At 39.5% G+C, this 13,637-nt stretch overlaps 1 long non-coding RNA gene across 3 annotated transcripts in view; it reads right to left on the bottom strand.

The window, feature by feature from the left end:
- Positions 1-4,104: 4,104 nt before the first annotated feature.
- Positions 4,105-13,637, bottom strand: part of LOC109496685 — a 39,901-nt gene continuing 30,368 nt past the window's right edge. For all 3 annotated transcript variants that reach the window (XR_002152910.3, XR_006593910.1, XR_006593911.1), the window contains one exon: positions 4,105-4,241. This is a non-coding gene — a long non-coding RNA (uncharacterized LOC109496685). The remainder of the gene's footprint in view (positions 4,242-13,637) is intronic.

Genomic DNA, 13,637 nt, shown 5'->3' with positions numbered 1-13,637 from the left:
TTAACAATCTTATTGGCTTTATTCAGTGATTCCTGAATCAGGCTGCATTCAATCTAGGAGACAGGAAAGACTTCTGAGGGGCTGTATAAAATGAAAGGTTTTTATAGGCAGAAAGGAGGGGAAATAAGGAAAATAAAAACAGGTTGGTTATCGCGACATGACTTGCCTGTAGGGGATGGCAGGTGTCTATTAGGCATATTACCTAACAACCAATGATCAGGAGATTCCTGACTCCCTGGTTTAAGGTGCCATGTCTGGGAAAGCCAAAATTATAATTAAGTTTTGGTTTGGTGATGTGGGGTTAACATAAATGACTTCATTTTGGACCTGTTGTCTTGTTTTTTAACAAGATAGAAAGCAATAAAGTTGATTGATCTTTTACCGAGTAAAATTTGATCCTACTTGAGACTCCATCCTAACATTTCTACATATTTTCACTTTTCAAAGCACTAGCTTTTCTCCACACCTCCAAAGATTAACATGGTTCCAGTCTCCACGAATTATGAGCACTTACAGATACATCCCTAACTGTTAGCCAAACTCCAGCCAATTAATCTGTTTAGATGAAGCAGTGTCATCAGCTTCCCATTATTTGAAGTCATAAGGAGTCTTTGTATTCATTGAACAGATACGTTATGGAATGATTACTATCCTCAGAGAACTGCTTTAGTTTTTGGGAATACCACAGTGAACACTGACAATATACCTACACTTTTGCAACTTCCAGTACAGTAGAGGAAGAGAGGAAAGAAACATTTCATTAATCTTATTATTTTTTAATGTTTATTTACTTATTTTGAGAAAGAGAGCACAAGTGGGGAGGGACAGAGAAAGAAAGGGGGAGAGAGAATCCCGTGCTGTTAGCACAGAGACTGACACAAGGCTCAATACCACGACCCTGGGATTATGACCTGAACCGAAATCAAGGGTGATATGCTCAACTGACTGAGTCACCCAGGCACCCACAAACAGTTCATTTTAAATACAGCAATATAAAAATGAAACAAGGTGAATTTAATTTCTTTGACATGAATTACTGAAAAATTCGCTTCATTGTTGAAATATGTGAAGCTGACCCCGGTTTGTAGTGCTGAGATCTTCACTGAGCTCAGTACCTTTGAAAAGACACAAAGTTATGGTTCATATATTTTAATTGCACAGTCCCGCAGGTGTATAGTTACGTTGTAATAGGAACACTGTCATCTGGGATATTGAGGACAAAAAGGAATCTCTGTGATTCAGGATTTGCCAAAAATATGTTTTAACTATTCAACTCATGAGCCCCTGTGCAATGTGTGAGTCATGTTTGTGTATTTCATGGAGTTGACTGTCCTAGATTTATCTTCTTAATTTGGGGATAAGCGGGTTAAAGCAGGGGTGTTGAGGTTGAAATGAGAGGAAGGAGGAAATAAGGAAGAAAGGAAGTGCAAAAAGGGAAGTGATTAATTGTACATCCAAGACTGAAGAGACCCAGAAAGGTGCCTAGATTCATTCCACTCTTGATATAATGAGGTTTTGATATGAGTGTTGTAGGAGAGAGTTTTAAAATACCAAGAGTGAACGGTGAGACCAGGTAGCGAGGACAGAGCAGAAAGGCACTGATGTTATGTGGGCTAAAGTGGAAAGGTACTGACTTGCTTACATTGAGACCTATGAAGAATTAGGCATTACTCCTTGTATAAGTTTGCCAGGGCCTCCATAATAAAGTCTTTCAGACTGAGGTCTTTTAAACCACAGAAATTTATTTTCTCACAGGTCTGAGGGCTAGAAGTCCAAGATGAAGGTGTCAGCAGGACTGATTCTTTCTGAAGGCTATGAGGGAGGATTTGTCCTAGGGCTCTCTCCTTGGCTTCAAGATGGTCCTCTTCTCCCTGTGTTTTCATGGAATCTTCGCTTGTACGTGTGTGTGTTCTGTTTTCCCTTCTCATAGGGACATCAGTTATACGGGGTTAGGGTGCACACATAATACCAGATTTTGACTTAATTACCTCTGTAAAGGCCCTTTCTCCAAATAGGATCACGTTCTAAAGTTAAGACTTAAACAAAGGAATTTTAAAGGGATGCAGTTTCACCCATAATGGCTCTCATATTAAATCCCTCGGCAGCAGACTTCTCCCTCTGACAGATCCTTTTCAACACTGCCACTAGTGCATAAGGTTTATTTTCTTTGAGGTCACTTACAACATGTCACTCTGTTTCAGAAATGATCATTTGAGGTCTTTCAAGATCTGACACAGGTCTTTGCCTTTCAGCCTTTACCACGTGCCCCGATACTCTTGTCCTCTGTACAAATTCTTTATCTTGAAACAAGCACTCCCCCTGCCTATAGAAGTTCAATCCGCCTTTCAAGGACTTGCACACTTTTTGTCTTCTTCCTGAGGTCTTCTCAGAACCATGAGACTGACAGAGCTGTTTCTGAGTGGCTTCTTATGGAATGGAAAGATACACTTTAGGGCCAAAGATGTGAGTTCTTAACCTAGCAGTGTCCATTAGCATTGTCCCTCACAAGACATGGGCTTTTCAGCAAGCCAGTTAACCACTCAAAGACTCAGAGTAGCTATAAAATAGTATAAAGGATTGTGTATCTCATGTAGTTATGGCAAAGGTTAAATAAAATTGCGTAGATTAAAGGCCTAACACAGGGTCTAGAATGTACTAGGTGTTCAGTAATCAGTACTTTCCTGCTTTTCCATGCCATTTCCATCTTTTTTCCTACAGTTGCCTTTGTGTGTGTGTGAGTGCCTCTCTTACAGCACTTACTGACTTACCAGTTTGCTTTGCCTTATAATTATCATGTGTGTATATGAAGTTATGGTTAAGGCAACAGCCATGATTTATTTGGCATCCACGCAGACTTCTAAAATGATAACAAGTCAAGAAACTAGGACATAAAGAAAAAAAGTGGAAAGGCAAAAGGACTGGATTGAAAGCAAAGATGTGGAGTCGTATTTCATTCCCACTAACCTACATATATTCTCATAAATTGCCAATGTGTGTGAAAAGCATAAAACCCAATTCAATCTATGAGAGATGATTGAAGACCTGGGTTATCTTCAGCCCCAATGATTAGTGTCCACATAATTGTGAACTCATGTAGTTTGATTGTTTTACTTGACAGATTGAATATATTAGGTGTTTTAAATATAGAAAGATGGAGGGATAATGAGGTAAAACTGTGCTTTTATCATTAGGCTTTTGCCATTCAGTACCTATTTCCATTCTCTTTACACTCTCCTCCACTACCAAAAAAAGAACCTTTCTATATTGCCCAGCTATCAATAAAAAGATCCTTAAGATATATATAGTGAGACTAATTGTTAAGGCTCTTTATAAACATTGACTAATTAGTTAATCAATACTTTACAAGCTTTTTTTTTTTTCTCACTACAGCCCCTCCTATGACTTCATTTTGTGTTCTTTATTGGGCGGGATTTCTCTGCCCACACCACTGCTGCATTAAGTCTCTTAATGGTAGTCGTAAGTCAGAGAAGGCAAAGGGATTATCTCAGAGCCCCAGAAGCCATTAATATAGTCTTTTATCTGTTAGACTGAAAAATGCACCAGGAACAGCATCTTAGTGAAATGGACTTGCAGGCCTGTGTTAGGATTTAGTTTCGTCCTGAGGCTTAATTATTTTTCAGTGGGAACTGACTGAAACTCAACATTACCATATGCCAGTGGAACAGAAACATATGGAAAAGTTAAAGCAAAAAGAGGTAACCCTTGCTGCATTCTTTGCTTAAATGTAAGAGTTAATCATTTCGTGTTAACAGGAACTTCCAGACAAACTACTTTCACTTTGTTCTCTTGGCAGAGATGTTAACTAGAAACTTGGAAAACCCGTCAAGTTTGTCTTTTATAAAGAGAGTTCTGCAGAGAGGCTCTGCAATCACTGAGACCGTGGTTCAAATTTGGACTCCAACACTTAGTAGTAATTACACAACTTAAGACAATTAGCTAACTTAAGACAACTTAAGTTACAAATGTCTGCAAGGCTCAGTTTTCTTGTCTGTAACAGAAGGATGTTACTGTTTACCTTACAGAATTGTATTGTGAGGATTACATCTGGTAGCTTGGAATTTGAATAAATGAATGAGACAGACATAAAAGATTGAACATTATTCCCAATTCCCGACATGGTAAATATCCAGTAAATGTTGGCCATTAACTGTATCCAGCAGATAGTTTCGCATTAGTTTATCCATCCGGTTACTCTTCAGCATTCAATATAAATGGGAGGCCTGGGACAAAAAGAGAAGTAAAAGCTAAAGTTGCAGGTAAAATGATTATCATGGTCCCTTATAGGACCCTAAATCTTATTCAGGACACTTTAGGTTTGCCAGTTCAATTACTAGTTCACGATACCCTTCACTATTGCCTACCCTTTTCTTTTTTTTATTAAATTTTTATGTAATTTATTTAAAATTATTAAATTTATAATGTGAATTTGATGAGATAAAAGGGAAAAGAACATTCTTGCTTATTCTTCTGCAGCTGAGCTAATGTGGTTTAGGCTTATTATCTCGACAAAAGGTAGACCAAGTTAAGAACTTGGCTTTTACAATGACTGTCTTCAGTATTTTTCCAACAGTGGTGATCAGTGGGTATGATTAATCAGAATGGATGAAAGTGGTCCTGGAAGCCTGCTGCCATGTCAGGTATAAATCTTTTAGGTACTGTATCAAGTCCAGATCCTGCAGGAGGGTGTTCCAAATCTTGAGGAGGTCTCAAGGGAGAGACTGAGAGGGTCACTTGGGGATATTGTAGCAATGGCCACACGCCAATCACTATGGAAAGCATTTTAATACTTTTAACACCAATATGGTAATGCTATGGTGTACCAGTTGAATATCAACCTTGCAGTTTTTCACATATTTAGTTATGATCTCCATCCCCTAATTCATTGGAGCCCAATTTCTCTGAGCACATATTCAAATGATGAATGAAAGTTGTCAGTTTAAAGCTCCACAGAGAAACAAGGAAGAACAGTGATTAAGAATTTGAATTCTGGAATTAGGAGGACCTGGATTTGAGTTCTGGAATTAGGAAGTCCTGTGTCACTTAAGAGTTATATGACCTTTGGTAAGTCACCTATAAACCCTGAAGTTTACTCATTCATTCACACCTGTATTTAATCAGTAATATTTATCATACGCCTAAACTAAATACCCCAAGTGAGTGAGTAGAGGGTGATAAACAACACTGAGGTATCTGACTTGGAGAATATGTTAAAATTGGGCAAATGTGATATAAAAATAAATTATTGAACAGATTATTTCATACGGTGATACATGCTATTGAGAAAAAGATAAAAGAAAAGAATAGATGGGGAGGACTCTCCATATGAGTGACATTAGTCCTGAGATGTGAATAATAGGAAGCTGCCAGTTATGAAAATCTGGCGAAAGAGCATTGCAGGCAAAAGAAACAGCCAGAGAAAAGGCTACGGAGCAGGGATATATACTCAGTTCAAGAAATAGAATAAAAGGAATGCATGAGCAAAAGCCTATCCTGAAATAATGTCAAAAGGGTAGGCAGGGGCCAGATTATGCAGGACCTTCCCAGCTACCATAAGTTGAAGTTTTTATTTTAAACATACGGGGTTGCCATTGGTGTTTTCAGCAGGGAGATTGCAAGGTCTCAGTTTCCTCACCTGGAAAATGGGATGCTATTGGGAGTGGTGGAAGGTTAAATGAAGTAAAGCATGAAAAGTGCTCAGCAGTCCCTGAAATATATTGAGCCCTTTGTAACTAGTAGATTAAAAGTTTTGGCTGCTCAAGTTTAGCCAGGGGACGTCCTTGCCTTTCCTACGTAAAGGAAAGAGAAGAAAATGTTAAACCAAATGGACATTGGCAAAGAACAACCAAGCATTCTGGACTCTCCAGGCCACAGAGGCTTATGTTGAACGGGCACTGATCGTAATTCAGGATAACAAATGTCTTTTCATTTCATGGAACTGTGGCATGCTGGGACTATCTTGTTTATGAGCTTGATGAATCAGATGAAAGGCTTTCCCAGTGTTGTCTCTTACTAATTATCTTTTAATGAAACCGTCTTGATTGCCATAAAAAATACCCCAAACTCTGTTTTCCAGGCAATAAGCCAGTGCCACACAGTCAGCATCAACTAATGCTACTGGTATATTGCCATAGCCTGAGAGCCCTTGCTTACCTTTCCTGAAATATGGGATTTCAGGATTCATGTTCTCATTTCTTTGATATGTTGTTTGATAATAGGTTTTTTGGGGGAGGAATGGTATGTACTATTTTGGGGATTAAGGGCACAATATACCATATTATGCTCCCTTTTCCCGTGACCAGAGGCCTTCTGATGATACCCATTTCCACTATATTTGCACTCATTTTTCAACGTTTATTTCATTTTTGGGACAGAGAGAGACAGAGCATGAACGGGGGAAGGGCAGAGAGAGAGGGAGACACAGAATCGGAAACGGGCTCCAGGCACTGAGCCATGAGCCCAGAGCCTGACGCGGGGCTCAAACTCACGGACCGCGAGATCGTGACCTGGCTGAAGTCGGACGCTTAACCGACTGCGCCACCCAGGCGCCCCTGCACTCATTTTTCAACAATACTGTGTTTTGGGAAAGACCATCCTTAAGCTTGAATTTACAATCGCCTGTTGCTTTTCCAAGAGGCATGATCCCCCTATCTTGAATGACCTTTTGCGTGAGAAGATATTCCCTTTTTCAAGGAGTAATAAAAGGGCAGAGGACAACACAACTGAGTGTATCATTCAATGCCCTTAGTTGCTTTGACGTTATTTTGCGGTGTATTCAAGCTGTCAAAACCCCTCTGCCCCAAGACCCAATCCAGCCATTGTCTGACCAGACAATGTGGCCCTTGTGTGAATAGAGAGTGAAGATACCTAGTCACCAATGAGAAGAAATCCACATAGGCTGGCAGGCAAGATGAGGCTAGTGAAGGAGGCTTAAACTGCTCTAATGTCAAGAGACAGTAAGCAGATTGTCCTGGCAGCTGCCAGAGAAGCCACTGATGCAGCTCTCTTCCCGTTGCTATGACCACAAACTCCAGAAAGTAATTTTGTGTTAACCTTTCCACCTCAGCCCCTGAAGTGTCATTGAGACCTCTAAAAATCAGTAGAGGATGATAAGAGCTTGTAGCTGGCATTGGTGTTCAGTGAGCAATGATGTCTAAAAGTAGGTGACTGGCACTGGCCTTCCATTTTGAGGTTTCAGGGTCTAGCCCTTGTCAGTGACCACCTATCATGAGAAATGTCAGACATCATGCTAACTGTGATGCAGAAGGCTGAGGTGGAAAACAGGATGCCGATTCATTAGCACATAGTAGAAAATATAACTGTCACAGAAAACTGAACCCCCTGCATGATTATTTCATGCTTCCTATGATATAGAAAGCACAATCATTGTTGGAGGAAAACTTTGTTGAATCACTATAAATTGAAAAGAAGTACTAAAGAGTACAAATCACCAGCACTTTCTCTACTTACAGGTGGACAGCTTCATTGCAGTTTCTTGGTCTGTAAGCAACAGAAATCCACTCTGACCAGCTTATATTAAAAGCGAATTTAATGAAAACATATAGGGAAGCTCAGTTTAAGGAAATAATGAAGAACGGGGTTTCAGAGAGGACAAAAACTAAAGTAGCTCTGGAAATTACTTGCCTGCTAACGTGTTGGTGTGTTGGGGTACAGTTTTCTTGAATGTGTACCAGTGGTTTTCTTGTCTTTACTCACTCCATCCAAAGTTCAACTTTCTGACTGAGAAAGTTGGCTATAGCTTGGGTCAAAAGCTCACCCCTTGTCAGGGAAAGTCAGAGAACTTTGATGAACCTTCAAATACAGCTTGCATTAGAGGTGGGTGTTACATTATGGGAAGACCAAAATAACAAATGCACTGAAAGGAAAATTTGAAAGTTGTTTGATGGGCATCAAAACAGCACAAGAGTACATATGTGTATGCACACGTGCATGTGTGTGTGTACATATAATGTTCTTTTATTTTGCATTTTTCATGCTATGACATCTTGGGGACTTGCTGACCCTGGAGGCACAGAACCTCCCAGGGTTAGCTAATTTCTAGAGATAGCAAAGGAGCACACCTTTGATATAAAAATCAACAAATCCAGAGCCCATACTCCCAACCACCTTCTTTATTGGGCTCTCACTCTGGCCCATTTTGTCTACCTGCTTAATCACCCCCAGGACCAGGTATAGACAACTAGGGACAACCCTTAAGCCCCAGAGCCCACTGAGATTATTCAAACTAACCAATACTAAGCCTGCTTACCCTGCCTCACCCATTCCTTCTAAAATAAACCACCATAAACCCTCTTGACCACATTTTCCCCTTGTCACTTTATCTTGTGAATGACCCTGGTGCCATCCTATGTGGTCCTGCATGGTTTGCTGTGCTTATAATTTCTAGGAAACTGAGTAAATTACTTCATTCATGGCAGTCATTTCTGTCTCTCTCTCTCTCTCTCTCTCTCTCTCTCTCTCTCTCTCCACACACACACACACACACACACACACATATATATATATATACAAATATATATATATATATATATATATATATATATATATATATATATATATATATATCTCCAGTGTGGCATCTTCTCAAGTATTCTCTAAGAGTAGTTTTGACTGGACTTCTGCTGACTTGACAACTTGACCTTGTCATAAGATAGGACCTGGCTATATACCTCATATAACTTCAAAATATTCTTCCTGTGTTCTCACTTCATTATCTAAAACTGACCTCCAATCCCAAGGCAAAAACCTTTCCTTTCAGCTCCTTGAAGAAAGAGAGTTTCTCTTTTCATAAAAAAAATAATTTTAGAAGAAAAATAATGGGCTGCATCTCAAATGTCACTGAGACAAACACAAACAGAAATCTTAAATATCTTTGTGACCTTTTGAGATCTCAGCACTACCCACAAGTCCGGAGATCCAATCAAGCTAATACAGCAGCATGAAAATCAGTGTCCAAGCCTCATCTGAAAGAGTTAATGCAATTTCCAAAGACCCTCAACCTGTTCCCAGGGAGTAGTTAAGGTACTAGTAGTCCCTGTTGTCATTTGGTTTGATTTCTAATGCTTTTAAAGAGACAAAAGCTGGGTATGTGTGTGCCGTAGCTGCCCTTTTCAGGTTTTTTTTTTTTTTTTTACTGTAAAAAATTCCTGCTGAACATTTTAGAGTATGATCATGTTTGGTACCAAATGAAAAATGACATAAGGGGCTTGAGGGGAATCTGCACATTCTGAAGTTTGAGGTTTTTAAATTCCTCCTGAGGGTGATTCTGAAGCAGAAGAAATAGTTAATTAAAACAAAAAGGACCTTGAATTTTGTGAAGGTGTTTCGGGTTGGGGGAGTGGGTGGAGATTTTCAGACGTTCTCTGTCTCTGTATCTGTCTTTTTTTTTTTTTTCCTCTAGATTCCCAGTTTGAGTGCTATTCTGCATATATCCCAGTTCCCTATTTGGCATGTTTGTCAGAGAAGGAGGGAAAGAAGCAGGAATAAGAATCACAAAAATGACCCAAATCCAGAGTCTTGATTGCTACTTGGCGCCAATGCTGCTGGACTCTTGAGTTCTTCTACATGAAGACACTAATATGAGAAAGAAAGAGGTTTGTACCCCCAAAGGGTTATTTACTGCTCTGGGAGATTTTCCAGTTTCTGGTCATTGTTGTGCCTCTCCTCAGAATTCTCCTGCAGCTAAAATTGTCAAGTGAAAGCTCTCTGAACACTCCAGGTAAGTGAGAAGGAAGTCTTTGGCCATCCCTCCAGATGCTGATGCTAACGTAGGTCTGCCAGCAGCTATCAGGGTAAATGCTGTCACTTTCTAGAGGTCACCCTGCGGTCTGACTTAGGAGAATTTACTTAGAGCTGTTAGGTTTTTTGGTGAATTGATGCACATCTAAATGTTCCATTTGGCCATTAAGCTTTTTTCCCCCAAAATTTAGAATTATACCTTAGCCATGTTAAAAAAGGAATTAATATCTTTGGCCATGGCATAAATCCGCAAAAAGAAAAGCTTCTGAAATGTTGAGGACGAAGGAAGAGGGTGTATAGGTGTTGTGAGTAAAAGTCATTCAAGACACATTTATTGAGTGGTAATTAAAGGTAAATACCATGAAAAGTACTAGGGGAAAGTATCTTTGAATAAGGGGCACTTTTAGGTAATTTTGTCTGGATCCTCAATGGGAAGGGGAGTATGGACTAATTGTACATTACACGGAGCTGCAGTGGGGCCTGAGCTAGAGCTTAACCTGGGAACCACACCTATGCACATGTTTCACAGACTAGTGGTCAGTCTGAAGTCAGGTTGTAGAGGAGCTGGGGAGTATTCTGGCACAAAATTTCTGCTAAGGGCCTGGTATATCTAGGAACTTCATGCATATTTATTCCTTACAAGAACGATGTGCAGTGAATTCTATTACCCACTCCAGGTTTAAATTACAAGGAAAGTGAGATCCAAAGAATTTCAGTGATTTTCATTCATTTCATTCAACAATTTTTTTAATTTTATTTTTTAAATTTACACCCAAATTAGTTAGCATAGAGTGCAACAATGATTTCAGCAGTAGATTCCTTAGTGCCCCTTACCCATTTAGCCCATCCCCCCTCCCACAATCCCTCCAGTAACCCTCAGTTTGTTCTCCATATTTGAGTCTCTTCTGTTTTGTCCCCCTCCCTGTTTTTATGTTATTTTTGCTTCCCTTCCCTTATGCTCATCTGTTCTGTGTCTTAAAGTCCTCATATGAGTGAAGTCATATGATATTTGTCTTTGTCTGACTGATTAATTTCACTTAGCATAATCCCTTCTAGTTCCATCTACGTAGTTGCAAATGGAAAGATTTCATTCTTTATGATTGCCGAGTAATACTCCATTGTGTGTGTGTGTGTGTGTGTATACACACATCTTCTTTATCCATTCATTGATAGACACTTGGGCTCTTTCCATACTTTGACTATTGTTGATAGTGCTGCTGTGAACATTGGGGCGTATGTGCCTCTTTGAAAAAGCATACCTATATCCCTTGGATAAATACCTAGTAGTGCATTTGCTGGATCATAGGGTAGTCCTCGTTCTAATTTTTTGAGGAGCCTCCATACTGTTTTCCAGAGTGGCTGCACCAGCTTGTATTCCCACCAGCAATACAAAAGAGATCCTCTTTCTCCGCATTCACATGAACATCTGTTGTTGCCTGAGTTGTTAATGTTAGCCATTCTGACAGGTGTAAAGGGTATCTCATTGTGGTTTTAATTTGTATTTCCCTGATGACGAGTGGTGTTCAGCATTTTTTCATGTGTCAGTTGGCCATCTGGATGTCTTCTTTGTAGAAGTGTCCATTCATGCCTTTTGCCCATTTCTTCACTGGATTATTTGTTTTTTGGGTGTTGAGTTTATAAGTTCTTTATAGAGTTTGGATACTAACCCTTTATCTGATATGTCGTTTGCAAATATGTTGCAAATATGTCCCATCTGTTAGTTGCCTTCTAGTTTTGCTGATTGTTTCCTTCCCTGTGCAGAAGCTTTTTATTTTGATGAGGTCCCAATAGTTCATTTTTGCTTTTGTTTCCCTTGCCTCCAGAGACGTGTTGAGTAAGAAGTTGCTGTGGCCAAGATCAAAGAGGTTTTTGCCTGTTTTCTCCTCAAAGATTTTGATGGCTCCCTGTCTTATATTTAGGTCTTTCATCCATTTTGAGTTTATTTTTGTATATGGTGTAAGAAAGTGGTTCAGGTTCATTCTTCTGCATGTCGCTGTCCAGTTTTCCCAGCACCACTTGCTGAAGAGGCTGTCTTTATTCCATTGGATATTCTTTTCTGCTTTGTGAAACATTAGCTGGCCATAGGTTTGTGGGTCCATTTCTGCATTCTCTATTCTGTTCCATTGATCTGGGTGTCTATTCTTGTGCCAGTACCATCCTGTCCTGACGATTACAGCTTTGTAGTATAGCTTGAAGTCGGGGTTGTGATTCCTCCTGCTTTGGTTTTCTCTTCAAGATTGCTTTGGCTATTTGGGGTCTTTCTGGTTCCGTACAAATTTTAGGATTCTTTGTTCTAGCTCTGTGAAGAATGCTGGTGTTATTTTGATAGGGACTGCTTTGAATATGTAGATTGCTTTGGGCAGTATCGACATTTTAACAATATTTGTTCGTCCTATCCAGGAGCATGGAATCTTTTTCCATTTTGTGTGTGTGTGTGTGTGTGTGTGTGTGTGTGTGTTCTTCAATTTCTTTCATAAGCTTTCTATAGTTTTCAGTGTATCGATTTTTCACCTCTTTGGTTAGATTTATTCCTAGGTATTTTATGGGTTATTTTTGTGCAACTGTAAATGGGATCGATTCCTTGATTTCTCTTTCTGTCGCTTTATTGTTGGTGTGTAGGAGTGCAACCGATTGCTGTGCATTGATTTTATATCCTGCAGCTTTGTGGAATTCATGAATCAGTTCTAGCAGTTTTTGGTGGAATCTTTTGGGTTTTCCATATAGACTATCATGTCATTTGCAAAGAGTGAAAGTTTGACCTCCTCCTGGCCGATTTGGGTGCCTTTTTACTTATTTGTGTTGTCTGATTGCAGAGCTAAGACTTCTAATAATATTTTGAATAACAGTGGCGAGAGTGGACATCCCTGTCTTGTTCCTGACCTTAGGGAGAAAGCTCTTAGTTTTTCCCCATTGAGGATGGGATTAGTGTTGGGTCTTTCATATATGGCCTTTATGACCTTGAGGTATCCTCTTTCTATCCCTACTTTCTTGAGGATTTTTATCAAGAAAGGAAGCTGTATTTTGTCAAATGCTTTCTCTACATCTATTGAGAGGATCTTATGGTTCTTGTCCTTTCTTTTATTGGTCTGATGAATCACATTGACTGTTTTGTGGATATTGAACCAGACCTACATCCCAGGTATAAATCACACTTGGTCGTGGTGAATAATTTTTTTAATGTATTGTTGGATCCGGTTGGCTAATATCTTGTTGAGGATTTTCACATCCATGTTCATCAGGGGAATTGGTCTTTAGTTCTCCTTTTTAGTGGGGTCTCTGTCTGGTTTTGCAATCAAGGTAATGCTAGCTTCATAGAGTTTGGAAGTTTTTCTTCCATTTCTATTTTTTGGAACAGCTTCAAAAGAATAGGTGTTAACTCTCCTTTAAATGTTTGGTGGAATTCCCCTGGAAAGCCATCTGGCCCTGGACTCTTGTTTTCTTGGTTTACTAACTCGATTTCTTTACTGGTTATGGGTCTGTTCAAATTTTCTATTTCTTCCTGTTTCAGTTTTGGTAGTATATATGTTTCCAGGAATTTGTCCATTTCTTCCAGATTGCCCATTTTACTGGTGTATAATTGCTGATAATGTTCTCCTATTATTGTTTGTATTTCTCCTGTGTTGGTTGTGATCTCTCCTATTTCATTCTTGATTTTATTTATTTGGATCCTTTCGTTTTTCTTTTTGATCAAACTGGCTATTAGTTTATCAATTTTGTGAATTCTTTCAAAGAACCAGCTTCCTCGGGTGCCTGGGTGGCTCAGTTGGTTAAGCGTCCGACTTCGGCTCAGGTCATGATCTCACAGTCCGTGATTTCGAGCCCCGCATCAGGCTCTGTGCTGACAGCTCAGAGCCTGGAGC

This window comes from Felis catus, chromosome A2 (genome assembly GCF_018350175.1).
Source record: "Felis catus isolate Fca126 chromosome A2, F.catus_Fca126_mat1.0, whole genome shotgun sequence".
In the NCBI taxonomy this organism is placed as follows: Eukaryota; Metazoa; Chordata; class Mammalia; order Carnivora; family Felidae; genus Felis; species Felis catus.
The sequence above is the reverse complement of the archived record's forward strand: the minus strand, read 5'-3'. Positions and strand labels throughout refer to the sequence as shown.